The sequence below is a fragment of the Astatotilapia calliptera genome, chromosome 22 (genome assembly GCF_964374335.1).
Source record: "Astatotilapia calliptera chromosome 22, fAstCal68.1, whole genome shotgun sequence".
NCBI lineage: Eukaryota > Metazoa > Chordata > Actinopteri > Cichliformes > Cichlidae > Astatotilapia > Astatotilapia calliptera.
In genome coordinates this window covers 3,159,715-3,180,179 of record NC_137442.1, presented here as the reverse complement: position 1 = coordinate 3,180,179, position 20,465 = coordinate 3,159,715, and the positions used below count along the sequence as shown (strand labels likewise).

At 38.5% G+C, this 20,465-nt stretch overlaps 2 long non-coding RNA genes and 1 gene segment (V, D, J or C); 1 reads left to right on the top strand and 2 right to left on the bottom strand.

The window, feature by feature from the left end:
* Nucleotides 1-20,465, top strand: part of LOC145423569 (Ig kappa-b4 chain C region-like) — a 213,727-nt gene that overhangs the window by 162,994 nt on the left and 30,268 nt on the right.
* LOC145423575 (uncharacterized) lies at nucleotides 4,397-6,208 on the bottom strand. Of its 2 annotated transcripts, XR_013904624.1 has the most exons (3): nucleotides 5,819-6,208; nucleotides 5,501-5,637; nucleotides 4,397-5,414 (listed from the first exon to the last, which is right to left on the bottom strand). It is a non-coding gene; the product is annotated as an uncharacterized LOC145423575 (long non-coding RNA). The 2 variants fall into 2 exon arrangements; XR_013904623.1 differs by having other exon boundaries at nucleotides 4,397-5,637.
* LOC145423573 (uncharacterized) lies at nucleotides 14,811-19,895 on the bottom strand. Its single transcript, XR_013904621.1, has 3 exons — nucleotides 18,408-19,895; nucleotides 17,211-17,237; nucleotides 14,811-15,922 (listed from the first exon to the last, which is right to left on the bottom strand). It is a non-coding gene; the product is annotated as an uncharacterized LOC145423573 (long non-coding RNA).

Below are 20,465 nucleotides of genomic sequence, written 5' to 3'. Positions count from 1 at the left end.
GCAGCTGCCCTACCCTCTGAGCCAAATGAGTTCTGGTCTCAAGCAAATATATGATGAGAGAGAAAATGTGCACTGTGGAGCAGAAGCTCAAATTAGCAGAAAAGAGGTGAAGAGGAAGAACTTTGTTGTGAAATGAGGTAAAGAAACTGAAATTTGTGCTTAAAACAAGTGAAAAAGCTGAACTCTGAAATCCTGCTAAAACAGTAGTAGAGGCTGATATTTTTCAGCTACTCACTGAGCCAAACTGGTTCTCACGTAACTGAAAAAAGGTGGAAAAGCTTAAAATTCTAATGAAAACAGCAGAAGAGGCTAAGTGCACTGTGGAGCAGGAGCTCTAATTAGCAGAAAAGAGGTGAAGAGGAATAATTTCTGCTGAAAAGAGGTAAAGAAGCAAAAAGCCGAGTTGAAAAGAAGTGTAGAAGCAGAAGTGCTTGCTGAAGATGGCTGTATGTGTAATGACACACTGGAGAGTGTCAAGAAAGCAGAGCGCATGCAAGCAGTGAACATGTGTAGCAGCTGTCACAGGTAGGATTCGAACCTCTGCCACCGGGTCTCACGACAGATGCCCTACCCTCTGAGCCAAATGAGTTCTGGTCACAAGCAAAGATATGATGAGAGGGAAAATGTGCACTGTGGAGCAGCAGCTCAAATTAGCAGAAAAGAGGTGAAGAGGAAGAACTTTGTTGTGAAATGAGGTAAAGAAACTGAAATTTGTGCTTAAAACAAGTGAAAAAGCTGAACTCTGAAATCCTGCTAAAACAGCAGAAGAGGCTGATATTTTTCAGCTACTCATTGAGCCAAACTGGTTCTCACGTAACTGAAAAAAGGTGGAAAAGCTTAAAATTCTAATGAAAACAGCAGAAGAGGCTGAGTGCACTGTGGAACAGAAGCTCAAATTAGCAGAAAAGAGGTGAAAACAGCAGAAGAGGGTGAGATTTGTGCTGATAAGAGGTGAAACTGCGGAACCAATCAGAGGTACTGCTTCTGTCTGCTTCATCAGGCTGTGTACTTGTATGTATTTCTGCCATAGACTGTTAACCAGAATCTGAGGTCCATATTAGAAAAGCTGCTAAAATCATTAAACTTTGCAGAATTGTAATAAATTATCAATATGAATTACCGGTCTGTGATAGTGTATAAATTTGTAGTTAAAAAAAAAACATGTGGGCCAAGGTGGAATCGAACCCACGACCTCTGGTCTGAAGAGCGGTGTCATTACCAATCGCGCCACCTCTAAGGGGGCGGGCGCTTTGAAAAAAAGGGTGATGAGGAGTCAGAATTAGATCGCGGTGAGACGCGAAAAACGCCGTTTTTTGGAGTTACAAAACGTCGTGTAACTCAAAAACTAGGTGGAATAGAAGCATAATTCTTGCACTGGGTGAATCAGCGGACTTTGGTGTACTTTGACTGCGATTTACATAGCTCTTTGTATCTCCGTCGCGGAGATATGACGAGAGAAGAAACGGCTTCATTTTCGGAATTTGAAAAATGAGAGGAGGACAGATTTCCACCCCTCAAACAAGTCTAACTCATCTCAGAACGGTAATAGGTGAGAAAATAATTCTTGAATTGTGAGTGTCAGGAGTGTCTGAAGATATACAGGGACAAGCCTCATGTCTTAACTTTGCTTCGTTAAGGAGATATGACGATTTGAAAATGCCTTCAGTTTCAGTATTTCAGCTCTGAGTTTCACAACCTCCCCATAGACTTTGAATGGGGAGTTTTTAGACCATGTGTCACTTCGAGGCAAATTGTGAAAAAAACGTAACTCTCACAATAATTATAGTGACACTGTCTTAAAGCCAGCAAAAATACCTACGTTTTGATGTATAATTTGTGGAAGTTGAGTGGAAATTGAGCGAGTAGCAAGAAGTTGTTCAGACATGAAGAGAAAATTCAGAACGGACGAGTGTGCAGTGGGAGTTAATTGCATAGCAACCATAGCAACACATGTATTTTCTGAAAAATCACAAAGTTGTAACTGAAAACTTAAAGAGTCATTACATGAAAACGGTAACAGATATGAAAAAGCTGAATCACACAGGAATAGCCCAATCATCTGAGAACGTTTTAAAGTTTGAATGGAGTTTCTAGGTGAAAGTATGAGGAAGTAGTTAAGTTTCAAAGACAAGCAAGTTTTAGCAGAATTGTAGAAGTTTCCCATTCATTTCAATGGGACAAATTAAAGGAAAAAAGTGTAATATTTTAAAAAGTATAATAGTAATAAGTACCAAAAGATATAGCAGTCGAAAGCAGAAATAGCAGAACAGTTTAGAGTTTGAATGGTAAAAATCGGCTGAAAACTGAGGGAGTAGTTAAGCGGCAAAGAAACGGAGCAACTAGAATAACTAGAAAAATTTGCATTTCCTGCGAAAATGCAGTGTGGATGCTTAAAGCTGAAGCTGTCTGCAAAAAGTAGCTGAAAAAGCTGAAAAGTTGCAGAAATTGTAAAAACTTTGCAGAAGCAAAAGAACCTTGCTAAAATGTAATAACTTAGCAGAACTGCAATATCTTAGAGGAAACTGTAAAGCTGAAGCTGTCTGCTGAAAATAGTTGAAAATAGCTGAAGAAGCTGAAGAAATCAAAGTCAGTGTTTAAAAAGTTGCTGAAATTTTAATAACTTTGCAGAACAATATCAAGTTAAGAAAAATGTAATAACTTAGCAGAAATGCAATAATTTAGAATAACATAACTTAACATAACATAACAAACAAAAGTAGTGTAACCTAGCAGGAATAATATAATTTAGTAGAAAATTAAAAACTTGGCAGAAATATTACAACTTATCAGAACTGCTAGAAATTTGCAGAAATGTAATAATTAGGCAAAACTGTCAACAGATAACAGCTGAAAATGCTGAAGTAACCTCAAAGTTACTTGTTTAACTGTGAAAAATTACCAAAAACATTAGAAAAGGAAGAAAACGTGCCAGCAGATAAACTAATGTGGAACAAAACCAAGGTAAAATTGCGAGTTTGCACAGCTGGTGAAATCTAAAAATGGCAAAAAAACATAACAAAGGCAAGACCCACACAAACAACATTTAGGTAATAAATGCACAAGATGCTGCAGTCAGAGATTAAAACACCCAAAAATAATGTTATTGAAATGCCAAAAAGTGGCAGAAAGTTTAGAAAGTAGAAAACCAGTAGTAGAAAAGTAGAACATTCAAATATTTTTAGAAACATATGATACAAAATATTTACTCAGTTGTTTCCAATGATTACAATAATGGCATAAAGAAATAAAAATACCATTTGGGACAAACAGAAAAATATTAATAGAAAATGCAAATCAAATTGATCTAAAATCTATACAAACAATTGAAGCATCTGTTGGAATTGTGAACATATCCTTGTTTGCCATGTTTATGTTTATGGCCCTAAGATGCGCAGACACATGATAGGCTATTAACTGCAAAAATATACACATATATAGCAAGTGAGAGACAAAAATATATCCTCTGATTTGCTGGAGTTTTGTGTAAATACCATTTGGCAAGGATAAACAACATGTTCCTATGCCACATTAAAATTTTCATAAGCTTAATTTTTTCAATTAGTTTACAGTTTCCTGATTTGATGATAAATATGGTACCAATCTACAAAATACTGTCAAAATGAAGTCCACATTGTGATATATTTGAGGTGTGGAGAGTCACACAGCTGAACAATCGATTTGCATATTTAAAGAAACAAGGATCAAATAAAGAACATCGTTGTGGAATAAATTACAGTGAAAAATAAACACTGCTTTGCGTTAGTGAGTGACTTATGATGAGGTATTAATTGGCTTAACTTTACCTCTAACAGCTTTTCACATAGTGCTGTGACCAGGGTGAAATCCATCATAAAGTAACTGTAAACAGTAGAACCATTAGCATGAATGTCATGGTTCTACTCTGATCAAAACTCAAGTCAGCTGTTTGACCTGATATAAAATGATAAAGAGGAACACATATAAATGACCTTTATGAACTTTTCAAAATGACTTTATATGTCTGACCCATTATCTATATATATTACAGCAGCGGTCCCCAACCCCCGGGCCTCGGACCGGTACCGGTCCGTGAGTCGTTTGGTACCGGGCCGCGAGAGATGAGGCTCAGGTGTGAAATGTATAGTTTTCAGGGTTTTTATCGGTTTTCAGCGTTATTTTGTTAGCGTTTTTATCGTTTACTTGGTTTTCCTGGGTCTTTTCACGTGTGTTATGAATAAATTTTCTTTTTTTCAGTACCGGTACTAGTTTTATTTTGTTATATTTATCCGCGACACCTTAAAGGCCGGTCCATGAAAATATTGTCGGGCATAAACCGGTCCGTGGCGCAAAAAAGGTTGGGGACCGCTGTATTAGAGCAGATGTGGAAAACCACTGTTAGACCTACTCTATACTAATGTAGTTACTGACACCCCATACTAAGGCAGGATTCATACAAACACACATTATTTATTCTCTTAAACACTTTCTTTTTTCACATTTTGAGATTGTGTAATTTCTAAAAAGAATACATGTAATGGTTCAATAGATATAGTTATTTAAATGTCCATAATAATCACATGATCATTTTTGTACATCCTACAATCCAGGATTTAGAGCTGTGTGTCTGTATGAATTCAGCTTGCTATACTTATAGACTTAGATATATTAATCCACTATTTACCCAAACAAGTTACATTGTTTGGGTAAATAGATTGGGTTTGTTCTACAAAATAATTATTCAACAATAAAAAAAAACACAAAAAAAATCTGCACATTAATCCAGAGTTCAGTTTCATATGTCTGATATTGTTAGTTAAATCTGATGACACAAACACAGTCAATAATTCATTGCTAGTGTGACATGTGGTCCTTTTTGCCTTTGACCAATGATATGCTGGGTACTTGGACCAGTTTAGTATTTGCTGTCACAGAGGAATGTTAACCAGAAATCCAGAAGATAAAACTTAAAAAAAATATGTTAATTGCAAACATGTTTTTGCTTAGTAAAAGGATTGAAATTACATGGAAACTGTCACCTTAAAGCCTCATTGTAAATATCATCACAAACAGATGTTTTCCACACAGTTAACAAAGCTCCACCACATCCGATCAGTGCACATAAATCTAAAAGAAAACAAAAACAAATAAAATAAAAAAAATTAACACAAGGGAAGACTTTTGATTTAATAACTAAGCTTAAAACAAGTGTTACCTTTGAATATTTGTGGGAAAAATCTGATGCTACCCCAAGAATACAAAGCCACACTGGAAACGATGACAGGCTTGCAGCCCTGTGTCTTCCTGGAGTGAGGTGCCTGATCAGTAGCAGTGAGTTGACAGAAGTTGGTGTCTGTAAGAGTGGCCAAACACTGATACTCTGTCCACTTGAGTAGAGTCTAAGAAGCTGGAATGCAGGCACACTGGACGAGCTTGTTCTAAAAAATACAGAAAAAGGAACATTTTATTTGTGTTAAGGCCTAAAAACTACAAATAAGTTATACAATGAACAATGTTGAAATACCTTATAGGTGCTGCAGGCCACATAACCAGAATCCAGAGCAATCTCACAGTCACATGATGGTGAGGAAAGACATGAGCTCTGCAATGAGGTTTGAAGGCCTCAGTTGGGACACGGAAGAACTCAGAAGACAGCAATACCTGCACAGAGAGACAGAGTAGAAAAAGCATAGATTTGTAATCCGTAATGTGAATTAAAACTCAAAAAGTGTCAACAAGTATAATCATTTGAGTGTGGAATTATTTATCCACTAAACAGGATTTTAATTAATTAATTGAATTAAAAACACTGCCATTTTTTATCAAAGATAAAGAATCATACCTCTCTCTGCTCTGAGGATCACTGAGCATCTCTGACAGGAAATAGTTTCCTCAGTAGGAGTCATCATTCATGGTCTCAGAGGTGTGTAGTGTGGCAGCATCATGACGGTCTCCAGATCAGGCAGGAGGTCAGGTGATGGGTGTGTCATCTTCTCCATTGAAGACACACTGGTATAGCAGTTCATAAAACAGCAGTCTCTGTGTGGCATGTGGTTATCTGTGCAGTCCAGCACTGATGGATCAGGTTTGGCTTAGCAGTTCATGAAGATGGTGTTAAGATGTTGTTGTTTCAGCTGAGGATGGTGAAGTTTGAAGGTTTTCCCACAAAGGAAACAGGACTGTGTGTGCCCTGTCTGAAAAAAATACATCTACAAAACATACAGTGCTTTTAACACCACCCACCCACCCTCCCCACCCACCCATCTCTGCCCCCAAGTGTCTATATAATGCTGGTATGGGGTGTCAGTTACTAAATCTAATTAGTGCGTCAGAAAGCGGGGGCTACACCTAAAGCCCCCGCTTTCTGATGTCTTTGTTTATTATCAGCTTTTTCCAGCTGCTCAGAGAATTCTGACTTGGCCTTTATCCACCCAAACCCAAACCCACCCAGATAAAGGCCAAGTCAGAAAATGGATGCAGAAACTTTCCATGTACTTCTAAATCAGTTTTTATACAAATTCTGTAAGCTGTAAAAATGTTTTTCTCTACATAATGTATAATTATAGACATCTCTGTTAGCCTGAAGATAGTTTAAAACTTTAAAAAAAATTTACCTGTAAAACATGATAAGCAAAACCTCATTCATCCCAAAAACATTTGATTCTACAAAATTTACTATAATCAAGAAAATATAATTGTCTGTATTTATTCATGTGACCCATAATAAATACCTGCATTTATCTGGGATTTATTTATTTACTATTTCATATTTGAAAGCATCTTTGAGGGGAAGATCTCGTTTGTTGAGATACATACGTCAGAGTAAAAAAAGTATCAAAAAAGGAGATAACAATTAACATCCATGAAAAAATGTATAAGTAGATTTAGTCATTTAAAACATGAGAATAAAAAATAAATTATGTCCGTTTAATGCAGTATATTTCAGATCTGAGGTGCATGATAACAGAAAGCAGATCTCCCGGCTCTGCATGAAGTACAGCCATGATTTGGTGAAATGATTAATAACATTGCAATAAGAAAGGGTCTTCTTACAGACAGAGTAGGGAAGACAATTTTTTCCAATGAAAAATATTTTTCATACTCTACAATCAGTAAACTCTGTAACAAACATGATCTGTAATTGTTTCAAAACTCACCAGACGCCTTCATGATTGGCTCAAGGACAGGACACAAAACACAGGGTTGTGGTAACTGTAGTATGATCTCAGAACACCTGAATGACGACATAGCTGTGGCTGAGAAATAAAAATGAGGTCAAGCAGGGTGTTCTTGTCTGTAGTGGCAGAAGTGATCAGCTGTGAATACCCTCTCGACTGAAACTGCTCCAGAATCTGTTTTCTTCCACTCTGCAACTGGTTCTCATTAAAATCTCCACACACAATTATTGGGTGACAGTCCATTATTTCAAGTGAATCTAAAAGACTTACCAGGTTTTGCATGAATGGTGTCAAACTGTAGTCAGGAGGTCTGTACACAACAGCAATGAGTGCAGGGAATGGAGCCTGAACCTTCAACACTAAAAACTCAAGATCAGTGACATTATGCAGATACTGTTTTACCTGAACCTGAAAATGATTCCTCAAATACACAACAACTCCACCACCACTTCTGCTGGCCATGTGAGGAAAGTTTGTGTAGGACACATGTCTGTTGCGTTTGAACATGGTGTAGCCATCCAAATTAAGACTGTCTGCAACAAAGGAGCCTTGGAGGTGAGACTCTGTGAGACACAAAACATCTGCTAAACACATTTCATGATGACTCTTGATGTCACTGATGTGAGATGGCAAACCCTCCGTATTGTGATGGATCAGTGTAAGAGTGTCAAGTCTGTTGGCTGTTTCTCTGACCTGAAGAAGAGGCATCATTTCCTCAACACTGGCTTGTCTCATGGTTTGGAGCGCTGCAGTTACCTCGGGATTGGCGTAAATCTTTTTCTCATCCAAGTCCTGTAAATACAGTCCACTGAGAGACGTCACCCTGCTGAGAGCAACATAAGCCATACCTGGTTCAAAAATGTTCTTCATTGAAACTACAGCTGTCTGTGTTGTAAGACCCTGAGTTTTGTGAATTGTGCAGGCGAATGCTAGCTTTACAGGAAACTGTCTGCGTACCGCTCCTTTAAACTTCAGACTCTCCTCTGCTCTCTCAATGTAAACCAGATCATCAGATGCTGCATTAGCACTGCGGTTGTGTCTCATAGGCTGCCGGTTGTCCATTCTGAGCCCCAGTTTAATTATGTGTCCATCATTTTCAGATCTCACCACCTTTACCAGTATACCAAAAGCACCGTTGACCAAACCGTTTAGTGTGTCCAAGTTTCTGGTCAGCATAACTCGAGCTCCTTCAGCAACATTCAGAGTGTCAGGTAAATCATTTCGCCCACCTGTAAATGGTTTGTCTCTTCGTTCCATTCTGCCTGTACGTTTATCCTTCTGGAAATCGTCTGCAGTGATGATTATGATGTTTGAATGAAGCTTCTTCAGGGTATCTGTGTTATGGGATTCCACATTCTTGTTGGTGGCATAAATGTGTAAGACCTCAGTTGGACATTCTTCTGGTGCAGTCACAGCCTGTGACAACAAATCTCTGTCGCACTGAGAAAGCTCTTCTGTCTTTTCTTTGACTCTAATCCTGTTCAACATCTCTGCAAAGGCCACATCATCTTTCTGACGCATGATCTCGGTTAGAGTGATCATCTGAAAATGTTCCTGCCATAGGTCAATCTGTTCTGGATCGTAAACGCAGAGAGGTTTAGACTGTCGCACTGGTGGCAGCTGGTAAAAATCTCCAACAGCTAAAACTGACATTCCACCAAAAGGTCTCTGAGTGCCTTTGATTTGTTTCAGTCTTGCATCCACATAAGCAAAAAGGGGTTTTGAAACCATTGAAATCTCATCAATAACAATAATTTCAGCATTCATCAGCTCAGATCTGACTTCATCCAGTTGGTTACCAAGTCCTTGAATGGGTGGTTTCAGACTCCTGGGTAGTTTCAGTAGAGAATGTAATGTAGAGCCATTGATAGAAAAAGCTGCTGTCCCGGTAAATGAAGTCAGTAAAACAGTTGGATTTGATATGTCAGCTTCTTCTGCATTAGCAGGCAGTCTGCTCAGGATCTTTGATGCTTCAGAGTGAATACACTTAATCAGATGTGACTTTCCAGTTCCTGCACCACCGTTGATATAGAAGAAAAATGGATCTGGGTTCAAACCACAAACTCGCTGAATACACCAGTCTCTTATGGCATAGAACACGCAGGCCTGCTTCTGGTTCAGATTCTGATACATTACACGTACCACGGCTGGATCGACTGCAGGTTGTTCTCTGATGGCTCTGATCTCTGTTACAGCATCAGACTGACGACTGTAGTCGGGGACATTCTCCTGTTCGTTCTCATCATCAGAATGTCTCTCAGGAAGATTCTCATCACATTGCAGCCTCACAACTTCAGATTCAGGAGCCAGATTACACCATTCATCGATCACAACATCCCTATTTTGTTCAAACTCTTCCAGTGCACTCTCAATATCCTCAGAGTTCTTCTCATACTTGTCTTTATTTCTCTTCACAATCCGTTTCACAGACTCACTGTGGTCTGAACATGGAAGTCGCACAAAACCTGAGTTGTAGAAGGACTGATAGGTTTGGAAACATTGTGGTTTCAGTTCCTGCTCTGATCTGTGTGGAAGGTAAAGTCTCAACAGTCGACCATAATATTGCTCAGGATCTTTTTCCTGTGAACAGTGGTAATATCTGATTATAGCTGGTTTATCATTCTTTCGCCTTTGTACAAATCCAAGCTGGTTTAGAAGAGGAAGCACATCTTTTCCTTCATTTGGACCACTCACCAACCTGCACAAGGCAGCAAAATCAGCCAGTGACATTTCCTCATATTCTGGGGTCTCAGGTCTGCATTTGTATTTATCACTCAAACTTGTCATCCAAATATTACAACTGTCATGTGTTGTGCTTTCCAGGAAGCTCATGGGCCGACTCATTTTTACTGGGTTATCATCTGTTGGTACAAATACAACACTGCGGGAACATTTTTTCATTTTTAGGCCACAGACTCGAGTCACACACTCCTGTGCACTGATCTCTCTCTTTTTTGAGTAAGCCTGCATCACAGCTCTCATTTCATCACATTCATTGACCATGTTGTTTCCAGAGTTATCAATAACTGTCTTCAGGTATTCAGAGAGGCCAGATTCTTTCTTTGTTATATATTTACAGAGGTATTCTACACATGAATAGGCATTCAAAATGAATGAGACATCTAAATTAGAGTTCCAGGCTTCAAGCAGGTGTGGGTTGTAATTGTTGATCCAACAGTCCTTTGGGTCACGTTTCAGAATCAGACCTGTTTTCTTGTTTATGTTCTGGAGGCATTGTTCATACTCATTCATTGTCAAGTTGCATCGTGACAGAATCTGCTCTATGGTGAGGGAAGCAGCTTCAGGTTCCTTCAGCAGGTTCAACAAAGGTCTGAGTTTGGCTTTTGCAGCTTCAGTGTCTGAATCCTCATCCTGTCTCACAATCATTGTTCTTGTGGATGGTGGTTTTGGAAACCCAAATCTACAACCAGAGTTCACACTCTTAAAGCATGTTTTTGTGTGGTTTTTGCTGTGCTTTTGTAGTTCAGTGACTTTTTTGTGCAGTTCAGGTTGCTTTTCTGGATCAGGGAGTTGAGCTGAGATGTATCTGTCCACAAAGTCACAGACAGTTTGGTCGTCATCCACATCTGCTTCTACCTTTTCTCGAATCCACAGCAACATGTGTATATGCGGACTACCTCTGTGCTGGAACTCAACTCTGTAAAAGTAATCAATGATCTCACCAAGGGGCTGTGCAGGAGAAAAAAGCAAATCTCTGAACAAAGCCTCAACACGCTTATCAAACATCCGCATGGTAGTTACTGGATTTGATCTTAGAATTTCACACTTTTCTGACCAGTCCAGGGCTTCAAAATCAACCTCTTCACCTTGCTGTCTCTTTATTGCTTGAATCACTTCAGGCCATCTCATCTCAGCAGCAGAGAAAGTGACAAAGAACTGAGGTGTTCCTATTTGACGAATCATACTGAATAAATCTTTGGTAGTTTTCTGCCAGTAAGCTGGAGTTCCTCTGAGTGGCTGCATAAATCTGATTGCATCTTTATTTCTTACCAGCTTCTCTACTTCTGTCTTACTTTGTAACATTCCTGATGTGATTTTGCGTCCATCTTTGGTCATAGTTTTACCTTTCCTTAGCTGTATTGTCATGCTGGAATTAGCCAAGTGTATTTCAGTGACAAACTGTGAGAAAAACAGGTAATTTGTGTCTTTAGCAAATCTTGCATCAATGTTGAAAAGCCTTGACTTGAAGTAAGCACTTGGTGTGAGTTTAAGAAGTCTCTTTTCATCCAGTGTATTCTGACCAGTAGGAAACTGCACAGGAAATGCCATGGCTTCCAAATGAGGAGTTCTGAAGAAGCTGACAGGATTGTTTCTTTCTGCAGGAGCCACACAATATGTGTTATCAGTGAAACAGAGAATCTCTTCTGAAATGTCAACAGGCTGCAGACAACTTTCTAGAGCAAAACCTCCATTGTTCAAATCACTTTCTGGTTCATCTGGATTTTGTTCCTCTGGTTGTTCATCACAGGATTGCATATTAATAGCTTGTTCACTTTCAGACTCACTTTCGCACAAAAGGGCATCTTTTTCATAGTTGTCAATTTCCATTAAATCTGCTTCATCATAATCATCACTTCCCATGCTGGCTTCATCACTGCTGTCATCATCAGGTAATGTTGGATCACAAAGCAATGCATCATCTCTGATAACAATATCTGTGTACTGTGGGTGAATCTGTTTCAGTTTACGCAGGGCTTCGATCAGTTTAGACCAGGTGACAGTCTGGAACAGCTGATGGCCTTTGTAGCACAGTCGTCTTTTCAATTTCACCCTCATGATCTGTGATTGGCTTCTGAGCCGAGGTAGATAGTCAACTGTTTGTTGGACTTCAGATGGTACACACACCACATTACCACGTATGAGTCTTTGTCTGCCCTTTGGAAGAGGAATAATCTTTGCAAATGGTATGCATTTGGCAATCAGATGTCTCTCCAGAATGTTGAGATCACACAGTTCAGCTGGAATATCCTGCAGTTCTAAACCGTTGACAGCAGCAAGCCTGGGCATGCATCCACTTTTGAGGGAACTGTGACACGTGTGACAGATATACTCCTTTTTTCTCTCAACGGGAAAGCTGCAGTGATCATTACATGCTTCATCACACACATGAACAAATTTACCAGTTAGACACTGCTGAGCTACAGTTTGGTGTTTTGAGTAATTTTCTCTTTTGCAGATTTTCACCTGATTAGGAAAAGAAGCTTTTAGACAAACAGTACAAACATAAGATGGTGCTGACTTAATGTTGGATCTGAAACGAGATATGGCCTCATTCATTAAACTGTTATCTGGATGACACTGTAAACTTTCAGCTGGTCGATGCATCTGACGATATTTTCTTTTTATGTTCATTGCACATCTGATATTATGCATCTGTCTAAAAGAAAAACCGTTCCAATATTTTACTCTCATTCGTTCTCTCATATTCTCTTTGTGTTGTTGCTGAAATTGTCTCTCTTCTCCATAACGTTTAGTGATGTAACATTTTTTTTTCTGTCTAAATTCTACACTTTCTTTATATAGGTTAGAAACATATGACCTCATGTAAGCTTTATGTTTCTCTCTGAATTCGGCACAAGTTCTGTATGTTCTTGTTATTCGTTCCTTCTGCTTTTCTCGGAACACGGGAGATTCTCTGTATGTTCTTGTTATTCGTTCCTTCTGCTTTTCTCGGAACATGGGAGATTCTCTGTATGTTCTTGTTATTCGTTCCTTCTGCTTTTCTCGGAACACGGGAGATTCTCTGTATGTTCTTGTTATTCGTTCCTTCTGCTTTTCTCGGAACACGGGAGATTCTCTGTATGTTCTTGTTATTCGTTCCTTCTGCTTTTCTCGGAACACGGGAGATTCTCTGTATGTTCTTGTTATTCGTTCCTTCTGCTTTTCTCGGAACACGGGAGATTCTCTGTATGTTCTTGTTATTCGTTCCTTCTGCTTTTCTCTGAATAAAGAATCTTCTTTATACATCCTTATGACACGTTCTCTTTTTCTCTCTCTAATTTTAGCACTTTCTCTATAGATCCTTCTCATTTGCGCCTTCTGTTTTTCCTTAAAATCATCTCTTTCCTTATAGATCTTTCTCAAATGTTCCCTCTGTTTCTCTCTATATATAGGATTTAGCTTATATAGATTACTTTTGTACACAGTCTTCTTTTGTCTGTGATCAGGATCCTTTCTTTTTGGTAGTTTTTGTTGGGCCAATGATCTTCTCCTCATTTTTTTCCTTCCCTGTTTACTATATTTCAGCAGTTTATGTGAAAGTTCCTGTGTTGTCTTTGTTGAACAGCGGTTGGCAGCGGTTGGATCCTTCTGAGGAACAGAATCTGATGTTACCTGAGGTTCTCTCACAGAAGATGCAGAGGTTTCTATTTCTAAATAATCAGAATTGTTCAGCTCAGCAGCTGGCTCATTTGAATAATCCACTCTGGATGACATCACTTCAGTAGCTAAAGTGTCGGCCACAGTTTTCTGTGTCTGCTCAGTGGACTTTGGGGTTTCAAATTCAGGTTCATTTAAAGCTGGTGCTGAAACAGTTGTAGCTGTTTGTCTGTTTTCATCAGCATTTCTTTGGTCAGCAGCGTTTTCACTGTGGAACTCAACAGGCTGTAGCTCATAAGCACAGGTTGGTGCGATGCTACACATTCGGTACAAACGTTTGATCCTGTCAATCATGTCGTTAAGACGTGTGAATTTTAACATAACTGCAGTTCCACCACTTACACTTAGCGACAATGGCATTCCTGTAGACTTACGTGGGTGAGGGTCAAAGTATGCGTATTCACCTGAAGTCAGCCTGGAAACTGCGATGGCTGTTCCTCCCATGACTAGCAAAGCGTAGCGAAACTCTGAAGCCAAACGCTGTAGTCCCTGTTCAAGGCTCGGAAGATGATCTGTACCGTCAAATGTGCCATAATGAGCAAACTGAGACATGTCGACTTGATACTCGTGTCTGCGGCTGATGATCACAGTGGGAAGTTCATCACAGGCTAGAAACACACTGTTCACAAACCTCTTTCTGGCATCTGAATACACGGCATGGCCTTTGTCCAACACACGGTTGAGATCTGCTCTGGTAATGAATTCATCCTCGTGTAAGAATGACAGGAAAACCAAACTGTTCGCCATGCATTGCTGATTCCGGTACTTTCCATACTTAGCATTGGCCTGGCTTCGAGACGCACAGATGCTACTCACTCGTGCACGACTTTCACTGTTTGTAACCTGTACATGAGACGGTCCTGGAGCTTCTCCATCATGCTGCGTTTGCACAGTTAGCTGGGGTTCAGTCTGGATTACCTGTTGTTCTTTAGCATTTGGCACAGATGATGAGCAAACACCTCTCTTTACCACATCTGCATAAGACACTGCGGCCGTCTGAACGCTGAGCTGCACTTCTGGACTGGGAATACTTGTAACAGACACCTTTACCTGCTCACCGGTCTGAGAAAGATTTACCTGTTCCTTCTGCTTTTGCCATCTAAGCTTCTGGGACTGTGACCTTTGACCTTTCCTTGGCATTTTGTGCAAGTACAAACTGGACCTTATATGTATTTATACACAAATGTATACAAAACTCAACCTGTAAACACTGAAAAACTCAAGTTTCTATTAAATGGATCAACTATACAAATGGTAAAGTGTTCTTATGACCGTTTAATTGATGTAAAAGGCTGGCTTAAATACAAACTCAATATAAAAGTTATTGAAAGATCCTTAAAAACGTTTTATTGTAGCTTTTTCAACAACTGTATATTATTACTTCTTTTTTTTAACCAGACTGGTTAATGAATAGGTCTATACTTCTGTGAAGTAATATGCAGAATAAATCTCAACAATCAACAGGCTATAATAAAACTCTTAGCTTTGAAGTAGACTTTGTGTAAATCTTTGAGATATCTAAAATCTAAAGCAAATATAAGGAGCTGTGGTGGTGTGGTGATCAGATGACAGGCGATGAGGATTCTTCAGCTGGATGTTCTGCAGCAGTCAGGAAACAGGAAGTCTGGGTCCTCAGGGCAGCTTCTCAATGACAATTGTAACTCAATACTTACACTGAGTAATAGAAATGGGTTTGTCCTTAAATAATATTAGTATAAACTTACTGTAGTCAAATGTTATAGTCAATGAAACAGACTTGAAAAATGTATTTGAATCTAATTTAATATTTATGTAAATAGAGCAGTCTGAATGTATATATTACAAAATAACCAGATTGTCTTATTACAAATAAACCTTTAAGAGGTGTATATTTTATATAATTTATCAAAGCAATTGCACCTGTAAGCCAATCAATGTTTATTCCAAAGTGTAATGCAAAATTAAAATGACAAATGTAGGGCTGTGTAAGTAGTTTCTACAGTGACTTCTACTGTACTGTATATTCAACTTCTTACTTGTAATTTCCAGTAAAATGAGTGGATATGAGAGAGTTTAACGACAGGAAAGAAGGAGCAGTGAGAGCAGAGATCTCTCAGATTTCTGAAAACAGATCGTCGAAGTTGCGGTAACTTCAATTTCCAAAAACTTGGTTTGTTGTCAACCTTGGTTTGTTGTCAAACTTGGTTTCTTGTCAAACTAGGGCTTATGCTTGTCAAAATTAGATAGAGTACATGGCGGAGAATGGATAGAAGATAGAATGGCTTGTCAAAAAAGATGGAGCAGGGAGAGGGAGAGTGATAGGACAGACTGAATTTGCTTGTTAATGGCTTGTTAATGATAGAGGGAGAGGGTTTTCTGCAGCAGGTCACCTGTAAGACAGAAAGAAAGTGGAATTAGACACACTTCCAATAAACCTGGCTTTACCGTATTTTTCAGACTATAAGGCACATTTAAAAGCCTTTAATTTTCTCAAAAATAGACAGTGCACCTTCTGTATGGTTGTGCTTACTGATTTCAAACCAATTCTATGTGGTACACGGCACTCTGTCAAATGTTTTAGTATGACTTTGGTAAGCTACAAAGCAGCACCACTTGATGTATTGTCGGAGCATGGCTTTTCTTTTTTTTTTTCTTCTTTTTTTCTAAGGAGCATGGCTAACATAGTCAGCACCCTCATAGAGTAATTCGTACTGTGCTTCAACATAATATGGTGTGTGTGTGTATAAGGGCCTGGCACCTGTTGAGAGCCATGCTTATGAAGCAGATTTCAAACTGATCAATCCACATTCATCAGTCCATAAATCCTGAAAAGTGAGTGTATTGTTCTGTATTTTATGTCTTACAACTGAACAATTTTGAGAGTTATTGTAAATGAGTTGAATAAAGTTTGACTTATCTGTTTTGTTTGGCTTAATGTGCCTTAGAATTTAGTGCGCCTTACAGTCCGAAAAATACAGAACATATATATCATTACACACTGAAGAGTCGTACAGTACATTATTAGATTCAACTGAATGAAAATGTTTATCATATGGTGGTGGAACATTTCTAAGGACATTTTTGCATTCTATTAACACAATAAAAACAAACACAGTCTGTAAACCAAGATGTGGTGCTACAGTAACTTACTATAAACATTATATGGTCAAGCTAAACCCACACAATGAAGTCAGAGCAGACAGTTTCAGACCACCTGCTTTAAACACTTCACAGCACTCAACTCACATGATCCTAAATGCCCAAAGGTCTCAAATTCCCGTTTCTGTGTGTACTTACCTGGTTCAACAGTATATCATAATGTCTGGGGAGCCGTTAACATAAAAGTAAAAAATAATTTACTCAGTATGACTTTTGGCAAAATGAAAAATTTGGAGACAGATGACTCCTAAACAGCAGTTTCTACATTTTTCAGTCAAATATGGGGCATGTTTAATACACACTCCACTAAATCTACAATAAACTTAGCATGGCCGATATTAGGGCCTAATTAAAAATGTACTATGATGATAAGAGAGATCTGTAAGTCTGGAAATGTTTACACAGACTTTTCTACGATCTGATTATTCCCAAGAGCTGTGCTGACTCACTCCACTAAACTGAATGTCCTATAATGAGAAACATTTCCCAGCACTGTACCTCAGACAAACCTTTACTTACCAGACTGGAGACGATCAGATCAGCAGTCTAGAGAAAGGAAACAATTCATCAGATCACTGTTTGATGATTCAGACTGTTGAGCCTCTTCACACACAATCCAATTTACTGTGACATAAATTAACTAGTAAAATTCTTAATTTATTTAAGGCTTTATGAGCTTACTGTAGTCTAAAGAGGAGATAAATGAACTGCAGCGTCTCACATGGCTGTAGCAAGTGTAATAAAAGCATTCATTACTACAGAAATATAAAGAATAGCCACCAATATTTGTTGGCACAAGTGCAGGATATACCAAATATTTCCTACACAGAAGCTTTGTGGCTCCAACATTTTCTACAACAGGTCAGTACTACTAAAGTGTGAAAGCCAAAACTTTTAAAAATGTTAGATACAAAATAATTATATAAATCAGAAGCAACAGAAAACCTCGTCATGTCTGATATGAATATGTAAATCTTAAAATAGTTTTAAATATTGACATGTTACAATAGCAGAGGTGCACCATGTTTTGTAATTAAAATTAAATGTCTTAAATTTTTACACTAAAAAGTCCTTTCATTATACCTGTTGCTAGGAATATTTATGTATTTTGCAGTGTACCTTTTTGGCAACTTTTCTATTAAATTTTAAAACACATTATATTCACCAAATAAGTGATAAACTAATTAGACACACTGGCTGTAATGTACCTAACAATGTCCACTCACACCTCTGGTTTTCTTAGTTTTTCATTATTGCTTAACTGTACAAAATACTTCTACAGTGTTCTGACTTTAATGTAACACATCAGCAGAATTTGAGAGACAATATGAATCAATACCTGTGCAGCTCTTAAGTGTTTGAGCAACCACTTATACTGACTCCCCTAAAACACTTTCATTGTTTTGTCTGCTACTTAAATCCACAAACATAAGGAGAAAATGAACAACTGACATTTAGCTATGTTTGGATTCAATAAGCCATAAGAAATTTAAATCATACATAAATGGGCTATTAAACTTCAGGGACATTTTCAGGGACAGTCAGAGGTCCCGTGTGAGGACTTTGCTGCTACAGGTAATAAATCCTGACTTTGTGTTTTTGCCCATCAGTAAATGGAAACATATCACAAAAAGTCAAACTACTGTATGTAAGTTGTCAAATGTGCTACGCAATGCCAGGTTCATACTGCCTCAGTTACAATCACTGTTTACTTACCAGCAAAGGCAAAACCAAAGATCTCTTTCACTCTGTGTAACAAAAGACAAAGCACAAAAATACAGAATGAGACAACTCAAATCAGCATCACAGTCAATACTGCATCACTCTGTGTAGTACAAAAGATTCAGTACATTCTTTGTTTACCACAGCAACAAACAACTCACCTTTTTCTACACCTTATTAAAGATTACTGTCTTCATTAAGGTAAAATATGGTTTCATCCATTTGTAATAAGCCACACACGTCTCTTAGTTATGTGATAGCTCTATTAGTTTGGTGCTATTAGATAACACAGTAGATTTAATAAGCAATGATTTGCTACACCTAGCTCTGCACACTTTATCAAATTCTGACATCACAATTTCAAAGCATGAACAATCATAAATGAAAGCTTGGATGATATTTTTGTAGGCTTCAACATTTGAGTTCGTCTGCATTCAAATTCTGCTTCCTAAAAATATTATCACCTGCACACAGTATCATTTAATATGCTGTTGTTTTAAATATCTACATATCATATTTATAATATTAATGGTGCACTGCTGCATTTTATTTATTTGAAGGTGGACTTTTTTATATTTCGTTAGTTTTTCACAAAGTGAGAAGTTAAACAGAGCTGCAGGTGTAGGTTTCATTTAAAAAAAAAAAAAACAACCTGCACAAACAAGTGTTTGTTAAACAGTTCTTAAAATTTAACTAAAAAACTAAAATTACCTAATTAAAAAAAACTTCTTGTTAAGAGATGTTATTATTCTTATATTATGTGTTTCATCCTCACTCTCTCTCTCCCTTCTGTTAATTAACCCACAGCACAAAAACACACCGGTACAGGCACGTGACTCTTTTTCTCCCGGCTTTCAGTCAGAAGCTGTGTCCCAAAATGTCGGCTGCATCCTCCGGAGGCCGCATTTGAAGGCCGATTATGTCACAGCCAGTCGACGAAGGCTGTCTCAAATGCGGCCGACAAATGAGTCCTTCATTTCCCCGAATAAACTTTTAACATATTTTTAGGCGAGAAAGTAGCGGTGTAAATATCTGCTTGGTTTATCAAGACATCGCATATTTGCAAAAGTGTGCCGACGTTTTCAGAGACGTCTGTCACCCACCGGCTCGATGGCAAGCCGGGAGGGGGGTTCAGACCCCCGCTCTTTCGCTACTCAGGTTAAACATGATATACAAGTCACTCTGATAACTTAAAAATGTAATTGTTTGCCTTTTTCTGTGTTTTATTTGTTCTGGAGTAAATCGGTTTGGCTGAGATCAAAGTTATTAGATTATTAGATTAAATAAAGCTTTATTAATCAATCCGGTGGGTTCCTCCGGGATTTTCACACAGCTCAATAAACGTTAAACGGTCGAGAATTTACGCCAGTGTCCTGTTATATTTTAAATAGCAAGGAGCAGACGGCCGAGTTTATTAAACTCCAGAGAGACAGCGGTGACGCAAATCTGAAGGCTAGACCGTCCAGTTTCACAGCCTTCTCGGTCCACGTCGACCGCGAAGGCTGGGTCCTCCGAAAGATGCAGCCGACGTTTTGGGAAACAGCTAATGGCGGTAAAATGGCTCCTGTGAAGTTGCCGACCCTGCTGCTTCAGCAGCTAATCAGTGGTTCTAAAATGACGGCTCATTACCTTACAACCGAAAGAATGAGGCCGTTTTTAACTGACTGATTTGTGAAGAGAATTAACTTCAGCTTCCCTAACAGACTCAGAAACACTAACACACCGAATGAACCAAATACAACACAATAACTGTAATAAACAATCAAATGAACCATATTAATTTCACACTGGGCCTATAGCAGCTAGGCTAGGCGTTAGCACTTAGTGCTAGCATACCAAACACTCCTTTTAAATAGTAAAATTACAACGTTTCACTAAAAAAGCAGCCATTGTGTTACTTTAACATGACTTATACTTCGACTGGCTTCATAAGTCACTAACAACAACTGGGTAAATCCCTCATACAGCTTATAGACATTTCATTTCAGAAAAGAGAGACAGAGAAGCAGCGCTTACCGGTGGGGATCGAGCTGAGAGTGTACGGAGATTCAG